This window comes from Marmota marmota, unplaced genomic scaffold (assembly GCF_001458135.2).
Source record: "Marmota marmota marmota unplaced genomic scaffold, marMar, whole genome shotgun sequence".
In the NCBI taxonomy this organism is placed as follows: Eukaryota; Metazoa; Chordata; class Mammalia; order Rodentia; family Sciuridae; genus Marmota; species Marmota marmota.
This window is the reverse complement of record NW_026000261.1, coordinates 9,761,168-9,779,956: the sequence shown is the minus strand read 5'-3', so window position 1 is coordinate 9,779,956 and position 18,789 is coordinate 9,761,168. Positions and strand designations below refer to the sequence as shown.

Genomic DNA, 18,789 nt, shown 5'->3' with positions numbered 1-18,789 from the left:
ATATATAAAATCCCTTATCCATGAAGACCCCCAGAAGGGCAAAGCGGTAAGCAGAGCAGAGGAAGAAATTGTGGGGAATTGGAAGAGGAAACAAAAATGGGAACTCAACTTTTATGTTGATAAGTTAACTTATTTTTTGAGCTTCTCTTTTATGGTCAGTGCTATGCAACAAATGGAAGAGGTACTGTGAACTTCAAGGATTATTGCTCTTGAAGTGATAAGTACTTGAGACTTGAAAATATCAGATAATAGATATCAGGTAATATACAACAAATTCTAAGATGTTATAATTGACAGGTGTGATATCCTTATCGTAATTTAATGTATTGATTATTTCTCTGGCAAAGAAATTACTATCAGATAGCCGGGCTTTGAATAAGAGTACTCTCTATCTTTTCCCTCCTTATTCAGATTACTCTTCCTTCTGCCCTCAGTGTTTTTGACCTTGCTCTCACAAGATCTTCCCTTTTCTTACTCTAGCTGATCCCTGCTGTTAGCATTTAAAATGCCATTGGCTTTACAAAGTACCCTGTTCCTATAGCTCAGCATTTTTACCTTGTTTCAGCTGCTATAGCCCTTACTTCTTATCTCTATCAAAAGGAAGACTGAACCTAAGGAGTGACTGTGGCAAAGGAAACTATGGAAGCTGGTTTGATGTTATCTCTGAGAGAGCTTTGCTGAGTTTGCAGAAACAAATGTCATGCATGCCTCCATGTTGCTTAGTATGATTTGTCACTTGGGATTCTCAAGCATTTGATATGAGACCCTGCCTGGCTCAGCTCCTCATCAGAATTCACTACAATTTGTTCACTTCAAATCTACCAGGAACAGAGGGCATTCACTTTGACATCTGCTATTCGGAAGGAGCCCATTAATACTGCAGTTGATGTGTCAGGTTCTTAATGAAATACTTTTTCTTAGTTCTTTTATCCACAATCAGATGGCCTGGTTCAAGGTCAGTACCAACCTTAGGCTATTTTTCTTTTTGCTTTTTCCCTTTTGACAGTCACCATATGCCCTGCCTATTTCCAATCCACACAGACTCTGCTCAGACAGTGGTAAGTGTGGAACAAAGATTGGTATAGGGCCAGTCCTAAGGCTATTCCAGGACTTCAGCCACTCTCAGAGCTGCCTCAATAAGCAATTCAGTGATACCAAGTCCTCTGTTCCGCCCCCAATCGAATTCTGTTCCAAAATACTTCATTTCTACTAATGTAAATGACTTTGAAACTGTTTTAGAGTTAAAAATTATCATATGGCAGATGCTATACCAAATAGTGTGCATATATTGTATATACAAACATTATCTCATTTACTCTCTATAACCTCTGAAAAGAGTAGAAGCTGAGGCTCTAAAATGCCTGCTCAGGGCCACATGGCAAGGCAATACAGAATCTAGCTGCTAGAAGCTTAAAATTTAACCCCTCCTATACTACCACTATTTAAAAATACTTATTTTTTTCAGGTAACAAATATTTATTGAACACTATTTCATAACTGTAGCTATGCTAGGTATTGGAATAGAGACAGTAGTCTCCCACTTATCATTAAGGGATATGATGCCAAATTAACAGTTGATGCCTGAAAACCACTTGTAGTACTGAAGTCTGTAATACTATGTTTTTCATATATGGACACACTTATGATAAAATTTAATTTATAAATTACACACAGTAAGGATTAGCAAAGGTAACTAATAAAATGGAACAATTGTATCAATATATTATAATAAAAGTATTTGAATGTAGTATCTGTTTTAAAATATTATACTAAGACCTTTTCACTTAAGGGAAATACTTTTTCATTTCTCTTTGGCATATCTAAATCATCAGCATTGCTACTCTTGTGCTTTTGGTTCATTGTTAAGTAAAATCAGGTTTACTTGAACAAGAGCACTGCAGTACCATGATCATCAATCCCATAACCAAGATGGCTACCAAATGACTACTGGACAGGTATGTGGTCTATGCAGCATGGATACATTGGACAAAGTGATGATTCACACCCCAGACAAGATGGAGTGGAACAATGTGAGTTTTCATCAGGCTTTCCAGAATGGTACACAATTTAAAACTTATTAATTGTTTATTTCTTGAATTTTCCATTTAATATTTTTGTAACACAATTGAATACAACTAACTGAAATCATGGAAATTAAAATTATGGTTAAGGGGGGGTCTACTGTACCTCGTCTTGTAGATATCAAACATGACAGGGGAGAAAAGCAAACACATAAATGAAATGTCATAAAAATGTAAGATTAGAGACATACTAATTGTTCTGAGGAAATCCAGAGAGCATGCTTAATCTAAACCAGAAAAGGTTATTTAATCTATGAGACATCATAGGATTAGTAAGAACCTTCTTCTCCTCCCCCTTCCTTCTCCTCCTCCCCCTACAAACACACATAATCCTATATCCTTAGGTTGATATGTCTTTCTCCTTTGTACTTCCCTTGCATATCTCTATCATAGCACTTATTCATTACTTAATAACAGTCTATTGAGTACTCACTTCTCAGAATGAGGAGCTGGAGAATGATGGAGGGTCCTGTCTTATAGGAAAGACCTTTATTAGGGGTGACACGTCTCATGCAGTGTTGTGATTATTGTGTGTACATTTCTGGCTCTCTCTTGATACTCTATGCTTCTGGAGGTAATGGACCATGTCTTATTTTTCTGTGTAACTCCAGACAAGCAAACCCAAGAGGTTGGGGGTATTGGCCAAAGCATTGTTGAAGTGATGAATCAATGAGTTTGTAGATGTCAAGAGTGAAGGTCAGGCAATAAGGGGAAGTAAGGGAGTGAAGAGCTAGAAAATTAGGAGATTATTATCAGAAAATAGGAGATTGACTTTTCAGATTTGGGCAATTCCTGATGAGTCTATGGAAGACTTACATGTGGGAGTAATTGGGTGGAATAGAAGGGAAGGCCACTGAGTTGAGTAACTCAAGAACCTGTGAGGCTAGGACAGTTGCTCTTGAACTTGGGTGTACATCATAATTAGAGAGCATTTAACAATGAGGCATGGGATCCTACTCTAGGAGATTCTGACTCAGGAACTCTGAGTCGGTTTCAGAAAAGTGGTCATTTTTAATAAACTCCATAGTGATTTAGATGCACAGACCCAAAGGTGATAATCATCACACTAGGATAATAGAAATTTGATTCATTTGGGTTTTGCAAAATTATGTCAGTATTGAGTGGAGAGGATTCTCATGAACCAGGTGCAATGGTCCTGAAGGAATCTTAGAAGTGACCAGATATCAGTAGATGGCTGTGATGAAGAGGGGAAGAATATGCTGGAACAGAGGGTATCATTTTGGAAAAAGAAGGGTCTTACACAATGATGAAGGAATGATCAAATCCTTTCACCTAAACAGGATCTGTGTAGAATTTTAGGCATTAGCTTCTAGTTTGGAGTGTTTTGTTTGAAAGGAAATCCCAGGCATCATAGATTGCTTAGTAGATTTGAAATCATGACAGGCCTCATCCGTTCCACCTAGATGTGCAATCAACCCCAGCCTTAGGAAACAAAGTCCCCAGCCACATTTCTGAATTTCAGAGAGAGAGACCTTTGGAAAATATCTTTAGGAAACCACTCTAAGTCGGATCTGACTTTGGGAAGGAAGATGTGGATAAAGCCTAGAGTAATTTTCTGAGGGTTTTTGGAACTAGTAGTGTATGTAACAACAAATGAAAGCCACTGGTTCAATAATTATATGCAAAATATTCCTGTCTTACCTACTTAGAAAGAATAAATTTCTCCTGAAAATAGGTTGTGGATTTGAAAAAAAATAGAAGTTATTGGATAATAGTTTCATTGGGTTCTGAATATTTGAGGTTTGTGGTATCTTGACTCATTGTGGTTTTGAAGTAAAGATTACCCAAAGTTTTCACTTAACCTCTGATTTTTCTGTAGGCAGCTGAAACTCCCAAACTTAATAGCCTTTTCTTAAGCAATGGAAGACACTTTTGGATGGGCCAGTTATTTTCATTATAGCATCATCATAATCATTTATAATGTTGGAAGATCTTTCAATGTTAGATAAGTTTACATTTAATTCTGACCCTTGATAGGGTTGTGCTTCAATAGGCAAAGTAGGTGACTCTCCTTCTTTCAGTATCCTTCTCTGTAAAATAATAGTCTCTTTGAACTATCATTATTATTAAATTAGATGATGTATATAAGTGCACAGAGCACATAGTAGGTAGCTCAATAAAAATTGACTCCCCTCCCAGCAGTTCTTTAGATTTTCTTCCCAATCTCTCTGAGTAGCAAGAGAAAATTATTTAAAATTAGAACTATAAATCTGACTCTATTTACTGTGTTTAAAAATTGCCATCCCTTGTCCATCGGACAATGTTAATTTCTAGCTTATATTATATATTTGTTACTTTGACAACTGTAGAAAGTACTTGAAAGAGGAACACCAATTGATAGCCAGAATGTTGATTTCTGGAATGAAATATGAGGACATGCAGCCACTCAAGCTTCATTCTTCTGTTATTTGCTAAATATCTAGCTGGTGACTACAAGGGATAAATATGCCTTGTGAATTGCAATGTGACTTTGGCATACGACTCTGGTAATCTAATTTTCAAAACCTGCATGTAAATTCCAGATCAGAAAGTTACTACTTCTAGTTCAGTTAACAATAAACAAACAGAGCTGAGATATCTCAAATGTTTCAGCCCTAAGCTTATCTTTAAGTCACTAATTTATATGGCAAAGGGGGCTTATGTTTGCAAAGCCATCCCCTTAAGAGCTGAGGTTAAACAAGTGAGTGGCATAAGCTGTAAATGAATTGAAAATTGCCTACTGTTCCAGCCCACTGCAATGGTTCGTGTTTTGTAATGAGCCCTAGTTGGTGAGGTAACTCAGGTCACCAGGAGGAGCTCTCCACAGACTGCTCCACTTGTCACTGCTGTCTGAAGGACACAACTAGCTTAGGGAGCTGGCACTTTGCAGAATTTTTATGGTGCTGTATGCATGTGGTGGTCTCTCTTATCAAAATGTAATTCAATAATAAATACAAAAAACACTGATGTTTAAATAATTCTATGGTTGTGACAACCTGACCAAAGCTGGGAGAGTTAATGCTAACACTGGGATATTAACTTACCTATGGAGCAGGTTGGGTGAGGGGAAGAAAAGGATGGATGCAGGGAGAGAGTCTCTATTCATGATGGAGTGTTAATCTGCATGGCCATTTGTCTGGAATGCTTTCATCTGTACTGTGTGGCTCAATGTAGTGATTTTTCAACTTGGTGTCTTTTTATTCTCCATGCCCTCACTCTCCTTTTTAAAGAGAGACCAAGAAGCATAAAGGGTGACCAGAATCATTACAAGAATTTTTGTCGCAGTAAGCAGGAGCCAGCCTTATGGAGTGAGTTTAGCTGTTTCCTCTCAGAATGGTGAATGGTTACAAGAAAATCACTGGGACAGAGATCAGTTGAGAAATGGATCAATAAATTAAATATTTTTTCACAAGGAAAACTGCTTTATTATTTTATGTTATAAAAGTAACATGTACTCATTCTAAGAATGTCAAGCAGTACAAAAATTTATAAAGAATCTGTAAAATCATCTATTATAATTCTCTTCCCTCTCACATTAGAGATAACATTTGTTAACATTTTGGTATATCTCCTTCTCTCTGTAAACTTTGCACAGTGGTTTATTTTTACCAGAAGAAATTTCTGGAAGTGTAATTCACATTTTAGGAGCTTGTGATTTTTACGTAAAAATGGCCCTTCACAAAGCAGTGCTAGTTTCCACTCCAGCACCAGTGCATGAAAGTGCAGAAAGAAGCCAGTGGTCACTATTTATTGCATAATGACCACATGTCAGTCACTAAGTGACTAAGTACATTGTATGCACTAACTCATCTAATCTGCACAGTAATCCTATTAGGTGGGTGTTACTAATGTTGTTGTTTTATAGTTGGGGATGCTAAAGTTTAGAAAGGTTTCAAGAACAGTCTTGAGGTTGAACCAGAATGTTGATCAGGCCTTACCATAAGAAAAACAAATAGCTTCTTTCTGTTTCTGTACCTATCTCAGCTGGACCCAGGGAGAAACAACAGCAAAGGAAAAAAGTAAGATCCTAATGGATAGGCAAATAACTAGGTGAGTCCCAAGCAGCTGTGAGTATTCAAATGTAGGAACTCTAGGCAATGATGTCCTTGCATTTTGTTCATCACAAAATAAACAGAACAGAACTTCCTCTGCAGTGCTGGGTTTTGTGACCTGAAAATAAACCAACAAAGAGAAGAGAAATAGAGACAGATATGGATACACCTGTGTACTTTGCACATATATACCTGGAAAGAAGTGCCCCCTCTCTGCTTGATTCCTTCTCACTTTTTTCCACACTCAGACCAGAATACCAGGAATAATAATAATCTCCATCAAGTGAGGTACTCCTGCAATTTTCCAGTGTTAAATTGGAGTAGGTGTATAAAGGCTCATAAATACAGTGCTGGATAGAGAATTGAAGATCTTTCATTATAGTCTAACACTTTCTATGAAGAATCAGGACATGTAAATGACTTTCTGTGTGACCTTAGGTCAGTCCCTTCTCTTTTCTGAGCCTCAGTTTCCTTCTTTCTAAGGATGACAAAGGGACTAAATCTAATCTAAATGCTTTTTGAGTTGTAAAAGTCCTATTTCTACATTTAAGCAGTTCCTAAATGCTCAAACTCTGAATTTTCCTCCTGGACCTCTCTCATTTTTAATTTTCCATGCCCTCTCAAGACTGATTAACCTGTTACTGATCTAATGTAGCTAGCTAGCAATTGTCATGTGGGTGATAAAAAGGTGAGTCACTTCATGAAGTCTATCAAATGGGAACAATTAGGCAAGCCCTTATGGTCCTAGATGAGAGCATATCTTTGAATTTTCAGTATAACAAAGGACCTTCAGTATGATTATTCAAGTCTCTCATTTTTACAAGAATGACTGGGACACAGAGATATTAATTGATCCCCTTACCTCCCAAAGTCACATAGCTGATTAGTAGCAGTTACAGGTTAAAAACTATGCCTCTTAAAGCTTTATCTAGAGTAGGGTTTCCCAAAATCTGTTATATTCAATGTAATTCTCTTAATATACTATAGGTGGGAGTAGGGGCATGGGAAGGATGATTCTGAGGTCAAATAACTTTGGGAAATGTGGCCCTGAGTAGGGAAGCCATAATGCACTCTAAACACTCTAAGAATTCCTACAATATAGAATACTTCTAAATTTTATGTTTCCTCTAAATTTCTCATATACACTGAATGATATTAAAGAGGATGATAGCAATATTAGTAGTTTCCATTTACTGAATTCTCCTTTTGTGTGTAAGGCACTGTTTCAAGTTTTCATATTACATTGACACATTTAATCTTCATAACATCCCTGGGAGGGTTAAAATCACCCCCATTGTTTTTCAGAAGAGAGATAAGCAACTTTGTTGAAGATCATACAGCTAATATGGGACTAAGGTGACATTTTAGTCAAAGCAGTTTGGTTCCAGAGCCAATATGCTCAGCTAACTATAGCACCTTTTTTACATGTCATGACTATTAATGTTCAGTGGAACCAAGGTTTTACAAAAGCATGCTGGGAAATACTCTTCCGAAATTATTTCCAATATGCATACTAAAATGTGTTTAGATAAAATATCACAGAGTTCTAGAACATCAAAATTAGAATGGACATTAGAGACCAACTCTGCAAAGGAGGAGTCTGAGATCAGAGGAAGTCTTTGGGTCTGGATGTATGACATCTGGAAGTGGGAACCAAGATCATTGATTGCTAATTTGATGATCCTTATTTACTAGGAATTTTTGCAAAGTAGAATGAAAAGAAATCTTAAGTTTGTTCACTGTAAAGAGTGTTGGGCATCAAGGGCCAGAAGCATCCTCTCTTGTCCTCCTATAGCTCATAGAAGTTGACAACAGGGTACAGGAGATAAGGAGAAGCAACAGGGTCTGTAGGTGGGAAAGGCAGCTATTTGTGCGAGGTGATGCTAGTACCTTATTTTTTAGTGTTTCTGGCATAGTCTGGCCCATTTTTGTTGAATAAGAGAATGAACATACTACTTAAATACTTGAGTATTTTATGGCTTGTAGAGCATTTTCATAGTCATTTTTAGTGGTGTGGTAGGAGAATCAAAGCAAAGATGCCAAGAAAGTGGATCCTGCAACTAGAACGGGAAGTGTAGCTATAAAAACAAAGAGTGGATGATAGTTGTGGAGTTTAAGTGAAGAGTCCTGGAGTTATTAGAATGAAATTGGTGATTTGGGACCTGGCCATGGTAATAAGATTGCTTAATCTTCATTTTACTTTAATTTATTTAAAGGATACTTCCCAACTCCAGCAAAGAGAAAATTCTTGAGGGATATTTTAAACTATCAGAGGCTTTTAAACTGATTTCCATCATTTGATGAAGAATTTGCTTTAATAAATACCGAAGAGAGGCAAGATCATAAAAGAACTGTCACTAAATCAGTCTTGTATAATTTATCTTGGTCAAAATTCATTAAAAGACTTAAATCACATTGCCCCATTCACTGGTGGGGTTATTGATACCTCAGTTCTTTATTCAGGGTGATTGGAGATCATATCTCATACTTCACATTTTTCCATCTGGGGAACCAAGGCCATAATGGGAGTGATCACTGAGTAGTTCTGTTGTGCCCCGGTTAAGGCCACATGTGGGCTTATTAAATGTTTTAGGTGGTGGGCTTCTCTTATTTTCACATTTAGATTTGCTTTTTATTGTTCATAACTGAGGCTGGAAGTTAACTAAATGACATGTTTGCTCTGAAAAGCTGAGAATCTGATTGTCTGCCTCTAGATTCTAAGTTCATGGGGACAGGGGCAAGGTGCATGTCAGTCTTTACCATTATGTCATCAGTGAGAAGCATAAGACCTAGAATACAATATGTGCTTAGGAAATAATTGTTGAATAAATAAGCATTCTGAAAGTGAGTTATAGGCAGAAATTGTGTACTTCTTTGTAGATAACTCAAAGTAGATAATCAATATTTGTTGATGATGAGTTTTGTCATGTTAATTAGTTCATATTTGTAAAGACCTAACCCGCAGAAGCTAATTAGTTGTTGTTTATGTTCTATAACTGCTACTTGGGCAAGTGTCCCAGTTGGATGGTATAAATTATATTTTTTTCTAACCAGAATCTCTTAGTGACAGTACATATTAGATCAGTGACTGTCAATTGAATTGGAGTAGAGGGAATGTAATATCCTATATTTGGATTTTCAAAACAGCAGGTATTAATCATCTTCTTCCAGCACCACCATTATACAGGTTAGAAAACACAGGGCCAGTGAGTTACCCTGAGCACCTGAGTGGTTAATGGTGCTTTTGTAACACTGAGAAAATCTGTTGTTTCCTACATTAGTGTTTTTAGACACCCTCCTATAGCACTAATCAACAGCATGAGGATTTGCCTTGGAGCTGCAACTCAATTTCCATGCAGGAATCTATCTCAGGGACTCTTCATAAAATCCTTGATGGGCCATCAGCCATTGACTGAATTACATGTATACCAGGGCAACTGTGTTTCAGGAAGTCCTACCAATGATGAATATATTGACTTCTTTCTAAGCTCAAGAAGTATTAGAAGAGGAATATGATATTACCAGGTGTTTCCTGTGTACTTCTCGAATAGCAGAGATGATGCTTTCCAGGAGTTGGCAATTCCATATTGTAGTTATTATGAAAGTTTCTGATACCTTCAGAGAACAACACATTCTAATACAGTAATGTTGGAATTGTGGCACATGTTCACACATGTAGAAATGGTTCTGAGGTTCAAAGAGGGAAGGATTGCTAAGTTAACTTGTGATGACAAAATAGTGGCTTTTCAGAATAGACTTCAGATTCTCTTTTTGCTGCAGCTCTCCACTTTCCATTCACACCTCTTTTTAACAAGTTCTGTGCTTAATTAGATAAGCAGTGCTCCTATCTTTACCACTAACTCATTTTGTTGATTTCCTACCTATCAGGGACTCTTCAGGGAGGAATATGGGTGATGGGGTTCATAATATGATAAATACTTGGATGCTTGTACCTTGGGTCTAGAGACTTTGATACATGATATTATGGAAATAGGCAAGCTTACTTGGAGTAAAGCTTTTTTAAAAAGACAAGGCATGTTTTGATATATGTAGAGGGATTTATGCTGTCCTTGATATCAAAATTTTATGTTTTCATAAATATGTGTCTATTTGTACATGGTATTTCCATAAGGGAATAGGTGGATGGAAGTGTTACAGTGCTAAAGATTTCCCCATTGATAAGAATTAATGCATATTTAAGCTCAAAACAGGCAACAGGGTGAAGTGAGATGTTTTTTTTCTTTTAATCTGAGTTAAAGAGTAGTTTCTTTGTAGCCATGTTCCCTTTCCTCCTTTCTCTATTTCAATTATTTGGCATATAAGATATCTATTGTAGGCCTTTCTCGCTCTGCTGGGGGGGGCATTTATTTGTGGAACTCCAGATGTTGCCAGATGTAGCATAATTCATGGACTTGATAAAAATATGGCCTTTATTATTCACACTAGTACTTGCAGATGAACCTGCTTCATAGGAAAGCATAAGATAGTTTGTAAAAAGGGATTGGGTGTGAGATTCCCATCTTTGGAGTCTAATGTTTCAGATTCATGGTTTAGAGCATGGTAAGTAGAGGAAAATATGCCTCTTGGTGCCTTTGTGTCTTCTCAGGGCTGCATGCCACAGATTCTGTGTTGATGTCATTGGATAAAAATTGGTTTGTTTTGGTCACAGAACTAGATTTAGGAGCAAGGCAACTCTGAGGAAAGAGCCGGTTTCAGCAACCTCACTGCTGAGCAAAGCTGAGAAGAAATCATTTGTTTTATGAAGGAAAAAAATCTTTGAAGCAGGACCTCTCTACTCCCTCACTTTCTGTGAGTTCGTAGCTGCATTTTCCTAGCCTGTAAATCTCAATTCTTCAAAATCTAAGGCTGTTATTGCGTGTGTCTTTTTTTCTTTCACAATGTACAAATCTTAGCAATAAAAAGTGATGGATTGGGTTATTAGAAAAGAGAGAGATTGTGGCCTTTTAGGGCCCCACCTTGAGGAACTGTTCTGTTATTTGGATCTCTCCAGGAGTTTAAATTCCCTACTTGTGAACCATTAGGTGATAGGATATGTATAAGTTTGTCTGCTATAAAATTACTCTGGTTACTCTAGGGACTCAGACCTACTTTTGCTCCTGCTGATGGCACTTAGTCTCTATAAATAATTTGAATAAACAAATTGCTCCAGTTTGTGAGGAACTTGTTAAACTTGTCCTTCGTAAGTGAGGGGGATGTCATCTTCAGGATCTTCACTGACTTTAATGGGGAAAAATGTATTAAAACAGATGACAACCCGAAGTTCCTAGAATGGGTTCAAAATCCAGGCAGATATTCCTAACAAAAGACTAATGAGGAAGTCTCCCCTGCATGAGAATCATTCCAGGGAAGGCATTGAACTGAATTCCTACTTTGCTCCATGTGCAGATGACCTTAGCTATGAATCTCACTTCCACTAGATCAAGGTTGGTTCTTGCAACATTTGCAGGGAGAAAACTAGGCTAGGAATTAGGAGACAAGGTTCTAATTTCATCCCTGACATTAGCTCGCTGAGTAACCCAGAGAAACTTACTCTTTTGTTTTTTATTTTACTTGTTGATGAAATGAAGGGTACATTACCTGGCTCAAGCTATTTCACAGAAGCATTGTAAGAATTCTGTGAAAAAATGAGTGCTCTAAAACCCTTTAAAAGTTGCAAACAAAAGTGATATTCAAACTAAAGGTATTTTGAGCATATTATTATTTTGGGAGCTCTTTAGGAATAAGCTCTGTCATCTTTTTCCTGAGAAAGGTGAGAGTCATAATTGATATGACCTTCTCTGAGAGATGTTATGGGGAATAATAGGTAGATAATTATACAAAACAGGGGAAAGGAATTAGAGAAACACTGGATCATTTTGGAGTGCCTTGAGAAGCTTAAGAGAACAGGAGTATTCATGGACTGGTCCAAAGGTTAAAGAAAGCTACTAGAGCCCTGACTAGTATGCACTGTGCAGAGATGAGAAGGAAGGTACTCCCCTTTTTGCTTCCAGTGAAGAATGCCTCAGAATCCAGTAGTGATGACTTCTTCTGGAGGACTAGATTTGCCTTAGTATGTAGAAAGTGACAGTGTGGGGAAGAAATCCTCACAAAGGAGGCCAATGTTTACGATAAAGCTAGGAATGCAAAAGCTTTTGAGAAGAGCATAATTCTTTTCTTCTCTCTTCCACAGATATTTAAAATCCCTTATCTCTCCATAATGGCCAAATATCATTTAGCAAATCTGGCTAATAAAGTTATAATGCCTTCATCAGCCCCCAAAGTAGTGTTTGCTACAACAGAAAGACAGTATTTCCAGAGGAGTTTGTACTTCTTTGTGATTTGGTATAAGGCAATTTAACCTATGTAATAAAAGTGGGATATTTGACTTGAGAGAACTCAGCCTCCTTTGATTTCCTGCTGTGTTGCTGAAGGAAGGGTTGGAATGGGAAGAACAGTATTTTCCAAAGTGTGTTCTGTGCAATACTAATCCACAGGTAGTTTTTTGTTTGTTTTCAGAAACAGAAAAACATATCAGGAAATTCCCCATATTATGTTTCCCTTTTGGAAATTTGCCATGCATCATAGGACAGTGAACACTTAGAGCAATTTAATGGTAAAGGAACCTGTTTAATTTTGTTCATCCCAGGATTTTGTAAATGTATTTCCTTTTGGAAGACCCCTTTTCACATAATACTAATCAGCATTTGTCTTGGAAGGCCTTTAAGAGGCAGATTCATTTTCTAATATACCCACGATTCAAGTGATTACAACAGATAGCAAAGCTTTAAATTTTTAAGAGTCAGTATTTCTGGATAGCCTTCTCCAAAATTTAAATCTTTGCAATAAGACAAAGATACAATCAGGTCAGTGATATTTTCTGTCTTAATAAGTTACTAAACTACTAGGATAATTTCAAATTTTTCCATTATGAGGGAGCCAAACAATGAAAATAGTTAATACTTATTGCATGCTTACTGTGAACCACCATGCTAAGTGTTTTTGTTAATTCTAAGTCTGGAAAATAGGTTAAATGACTTCCCATTTTAGAACCCAGGGAACTGAGGGCTAGAGGTTATATAAATCACCAATGTAACAGAACTAATAAGAAGCAGATTTGGGACATGAATTCTGATCTTTTTAACTCCCAAGTCCATGATTTAGATTTAAGACATTTAATGTCAAACTCAGTTTTTGAGCAGAAAATGGTACTTCAAAAATCTTAAAATCTCTATCTGAATAATATATGTGTTAAGATGCTAAGGCTTAGCTAGGTGCAGTGACATACACCTGTAATCCCAGAGGCTCTGGAGGCTGAGGCAGGAGAATCACAAGTTCAAAGCCAACCTCAGCAAAAGTGAGGTGCTAAGCAACTCAGTGAGACTCTGTCTCTAAATAAAATACAAAATAGGGCTGGGGATGTGGCTCAGTGGTCAAGTGCCCTTGAGTTCAATCCCCACTTCCATTCTCCCCCTTAAAAAAGAAAATAAGGCTTTCAGAAGGTTGGTTAACAGAGATGGGTGGGGGATTCCATCTGCATCACCAGAGACAGTATACACAGTATTATGGATGTCATTGACCTAGACAACAGCTGGCCAGAATAGCTTAGTGCACTAAGGGTCACAAGCAAATACTAATCTTTAGATTTGCAACATATTTTTCCCACTTACTATGTTCCAAGTGCATTTCTTACCTTTTTTCCCCACTGCTGTTGCTACAGGCCATTTCTTTAAGACCCTTGGCTGGGGGCTTAAACTACAGTGTCCTTGAAATGAGTAACTTTAATTGTTTGTGTGTCTCCTTAATCTCATTATAACCTAATCTATTCTTTTGTCATTCCTCTGGAGAGGTATCTAAATGACCCCTTTAGTGGAAAAAATGGAAATGCCTCTATATGACTGTAGACCAAATTGGTCCAACTGAATAAAGTTGACATCCACCTAATTATAGTTTGCCATTATTACACATTAATCATATGTCAGGCATGTTCTAAAGGCATTACATAGGTTAATGCATTTAAACTTCACACCAATTCTATGGAGGTGCTATTCTAACTTGAGAGTACTGAGGTTCATGAGAGTTTGTTACATTTATAAAATTACATAACCAGTAAGCTATTCTAAAACCCAGGTTTGTGAAACTTTAGATCTTAATGCTATTAATCTGATATTATGTCAGGCTTGCTGCACTTGGAATAATCTTCCCCCAAGCAAAATCTTGCCTTTGTTGTTAGAAATCTTACAGCTACCTTACAGCTTTGCTACTCTGCTCAAACATGATTATGTTTGATGGTTCTCCAAATTGACTAAGTGTGCATCAGAACTTATGAACTAGAGAACTTATGAAAATGTGGACTGATAGGTCTCTAGGACACTATCCCTAGAGCTTTTCAAATAGGAGGTCTTACTTTGTGATGGAGGGATCTGAGAATTTGTATACTTGACAAATTCCCAGGTCCAGAGAACACACTTTGAAAACCACTTACCTACTGCCATCACTCATTTAACCAACTCTTTTTTATAAGCTCATTTTCTCTTGAGCTACATTGTGATTCACTCTTTATTAAAACAAAACTAAATGTTTGCATTTTGACACATTTAAAACATTATCTATACATAGGCATCTCCAAGTGGTTTTTAAAAAACGAACGTCATTGAATTTTCTTGAGCACTAGTAGACTGGCATACAGGTGTGACTTCAAGAATTTACTTCCAATTAATCTCCTTAATGCTTTATACTCCTCCCCTATTCAAACCATTCCTTAGAGGCTTCATGTGCTATATAATATGATTAAAGAAACAGTAAGTTGAAGCATATTTACTGCAAGAATACTTAAAGATAGGCAGTATGCAGACACGGTGGTGCATGCCTGTAATCCCAGAGGCTCAGGAGGCTAAGGCAGGAGGATCCCAAGTTTGAGGTCAGACTTAGCAGCAATTTAGTGAGACCCTAAGCAACTTAACAAGACCCTATCTCAAAATAAATAAAAAATAAAATGGGAGAGGCATGTGGTGCTTAACCACCATTAAGCACCCTGGGTTCAATCCATGGTACCAAAAAAAAAAAAAAGTTAGGCAATATGGCTTGGGGATTGAGTACATGTACTTTGTATTAAGACAGACCTGAGTTTAAATCTCAATCTTTCAAAATAACTAGCTATGTAACTGTGATCAAATAAGGCAACTTGTCTGAGCTCTATTTTTTACCTGTACAATAGGGGATGATAATATCAACTTCATGTGCCTATAAATACAATTATTCATATATACTTCATAGCCTAACATGCCAATTATTACAAAAAAATAAGCCAAGTAAATAGTAGCTAGTTTATATTAATGGCTGCTGAACTTTAATCTTCACACCCATGATACATCAAAAAGGTAATGCAAGGAATCCATCACCCTGTGTGCCCAATATATCTGAAGAAAGAATCATTAAGAATTTTGGTGTGTGTGTGTGTGTGTGTGTGTGTGTGTGTGTACCATTTGTTTTCGACCTATATACGTGTTGATCTAATTAGTAAAATATAAACTCACTGACAGACACTACTGAATATGTAATAACTTTCTGCCATTAAGTAGTATTTGCGTTTTCATCAACAGATATTAAAATTTTAACTTTTTGACATTCTTGACAGTTTAACAACTTGGGAAGCACTGATTTATCTGAATAATGTATTAGTCCACTATCCCCTAGCAAAGAGCAGACCCCCTGAAGGAGAAATCTCAGATCAGTTTTGAAGAGCAGAGGAGAGAGGACGTTCTAGAGCATAGGATGTTGCTTAAGGAGGACATGATCTAGAGGGCTATTATACTAGGAGTAATATGAGAAACTAAGGACCAGTGTGAGGACATCATTTGGATGGAAGAAAGGCAAAAAGAGCCATTGTCCAAAAATTTCAAGAGAAATTATTGGCCAGATTATCTGTTTTTAGGTGACTGAGGGTTTCAAGAACAACTAACAACATAAATGGTGTATACAGTCTTCAAAAAGTACTATGGGAATTCACTGGGATAGCAGAGCCTTTCTTCCTGTGGGACTTGGGTGCACAGTGCAGGAAAATGCACTGTTGCTTTACTCTGATTACATTATCCAGTCAAATAATTCCGGAATGACCAGCAAACGGCCCCTGAAATAGGAAAGAATTGGTGGCAAGGGTAAAATATAGAGTCACTTTGATAGAATAATTATCTTCAGGGATTTAGGCTCTGATCGCTACTTACACTGTGTGAAAATATTGCTGAATAAGATGCTGAGCAAATGCAAGTTGTCATTAAGAGGACTGTGGTTGGTATCATTAAATTATATCCGTTATTCAGATAAATGTTCCATGCCTTCTTACTAGTCTGCTTTCTTTCAACTTGAGCATTCAGTTGAGGTGTTTTTTGTTTGTTTGTTTGTTGTTGTTGTTGTTTTTGTAAGAAGAAGAGGGCACATGGTTTTCATCTTGCTGGAACTTGATAGATGCCATAAATATTTATAAATAGGCATAGAATTACATACATTTTCCTAGTCTAGAAGTGCCTGTTTAAGTTTGAAGTTATTATCTGGCACAGTTTGGTTATAGTAATAGTATATGATTTGGTAACAGTTTGGGGTTGATTCAAAGTGAAAAGGAACAATTCTCTTTTATGTTTTCATTTCTAGGAATAGCTGATTTCGGTTTCATGTAATTGGTACTCAAAACACAGTTATCCAACCCTTTCTTTATAGTTTCTGTTTCACATTTTCATTTTCATTTCTACTCACACTCATATAGACCATTTTTAAAATGTATCTCTGTAACCACTTAAAAAGGTCTACAATTTTTTCTCAATGGATTTGGCAATGAATATTTAATCACAAAATATCTTCTTCATGGAAACTCAGAGCCCAACTAATTACTTTGTACTCATACTTACCCTTCTTACCATCCCTTAATAAGGGCTCAACAAATACAAACTCATTAGCATCAGCCTAAGGAAACCAGCATTAGAAAAAATCAATCCACTTCCTGAGAAAAATTGTCATTTCATGTATTGTAAGGCTGGATAGAACTTATTTACACTTGATCTGTTTTTAAAAATATTTGTTTATATAATTTTTAAAAAGTTTATATGACTATCATCTATTTACCTAACAATTATTTTTGTTGTAGTGGAGTCCCATATAATTTTAAATTATTTCAGTTGGTGTACACACATAGCTTCATTTGTTTTTTTAATTTAATTAACACATCAATATTTCCATGTTTGTCAATAGTGCTCATGATTCTAATTTCTAATGGCTGATTGATATTCTATCTTGTTGTTCTAGCATAATTTAACTTAGTCATTCCCCTTATCTGTTGTGTTTTTATAATCTGTAGTATCATTTATTCATTTTCTATTATAATAACTGAGAAAAGTTTGACTTTATAGCACTGTCCTCTAGAATATCCATCTCTAGGTATATCTACTCAATTATTCTATTTCTCTTATTTCTACCAGGGTTTCACTGAATTCTGCTATGTAAAGGATGACGACAAGGTGAAAGATTTTTACACATAGAGTATAATGTTGCTAGGGACCACCAACAATCTTAGGATGTTGCTAGAGTAAGGTACAATTGTTTCTCTATATTTTTTTCTGATTTCATCAGAGTACATGACACTGATTTGAAAACTTTGGGGATCTAGATTGATTGGATCAGCTTTGTTGTAATTAGCAGTTTTCAACAATGACTACCTAGACTTAACTTTGAGTTCCATGTTGATCTGGTCAGTAAAAACAGAGTAGAGTGTTGAAAATATGTAAAAAGATGTTAACATGTGGGACATCTGATGGACTTGGTATGCTGCAGTAGTCTTCATTGAAGTGGACAAATAGAAGAAGCCAGAAGACTCATTTTGATGGCCATCATGAAAATACTCAGGAATAATGAACAAATACTTCATAGGACACCCTGGTGTTGAGCAGTGAATTTGAGACATGTTTCACAATATTTAGCTCTGTTCCCTTTACATCTTCAAGTTAGCAAATATTTAGTAAGTAGACACTCTAAGGCCATATGCAAAGCACTGTGGGAGATATGGTGATCTATTAAACTGGTTGTGATTCCTTCAAGATTAAATTCTAGTATGGTGACAAGACATGAAAAATTAGGTAACATAGGAGATAAATAGATCATGGCAATAATAGAAGAGGTGTCATGAGAAGAAACATTATTATTTGACAAATGAATGATACAGACAAGTATACTAGGAGTTTCAAGAAGATAGAGTTGAGAGGCATGCTGAATATAGCACCTTTTCTCCCATTGTACTCTCTGCCTGAAATTTCAACTTCAGATCTCTCCCTATATGTAAAATTCCCATTTACCTTTTGAAATACGGTTGAGTCATTGCCTATATGGTGCAATCTTCATTAACCCACCAAGATTTAATCATTATCTTTCAGGAGCCCAAACTATTTGAAATTCACAAAGTATCTACAAAAGCACACAAGTACATTGCCTTAATTACTTTTTATGCATTGGACTTCCCCAGAGATTATCAGTGGAAGAGGCAAGTTAATATTAATTTATCTTTTTTGTCCCAAGAATCTTATAGTTGGACACATAGTGTTCAATACATTTATTTAAGTGAAATAAAATAAGTGTATAGGAAAGAGCACTGGACTTGCAATCTGAATAATAATGAT

The 18,789-nt window shown here is 36.5% G+C and overlaps 1 protein-coding gene across 3 annotated transcripts in view; it reads left to right on the top strand.

Moving 5' to 3' along the window:
* The window catches only part of LOC107152458 (X-linked interleukin-1 receptor accessory protein-like 2), a 635,481-nt gene that overhangs the window by 200,775 nt on the left and 415,917 nt on the right, over window positions 1-18,789 (top strand). The window contains exon 1 of one of the 3 annotated variants that reach the window (XM_048796878.1): window positions 10,558-10,942. The exons of the other annotated variants lie outside the window; for them this stretch is intronic. The gene's annotated coding sequence lies outside the window, so the exon portion shown is untranslated. Of the gene's footprint in view, window positions 1-10,557; window positions 10,943-18,789 lie in introns of those variants that run through there. 3 annotated transcript variants of the gene reach the window in all.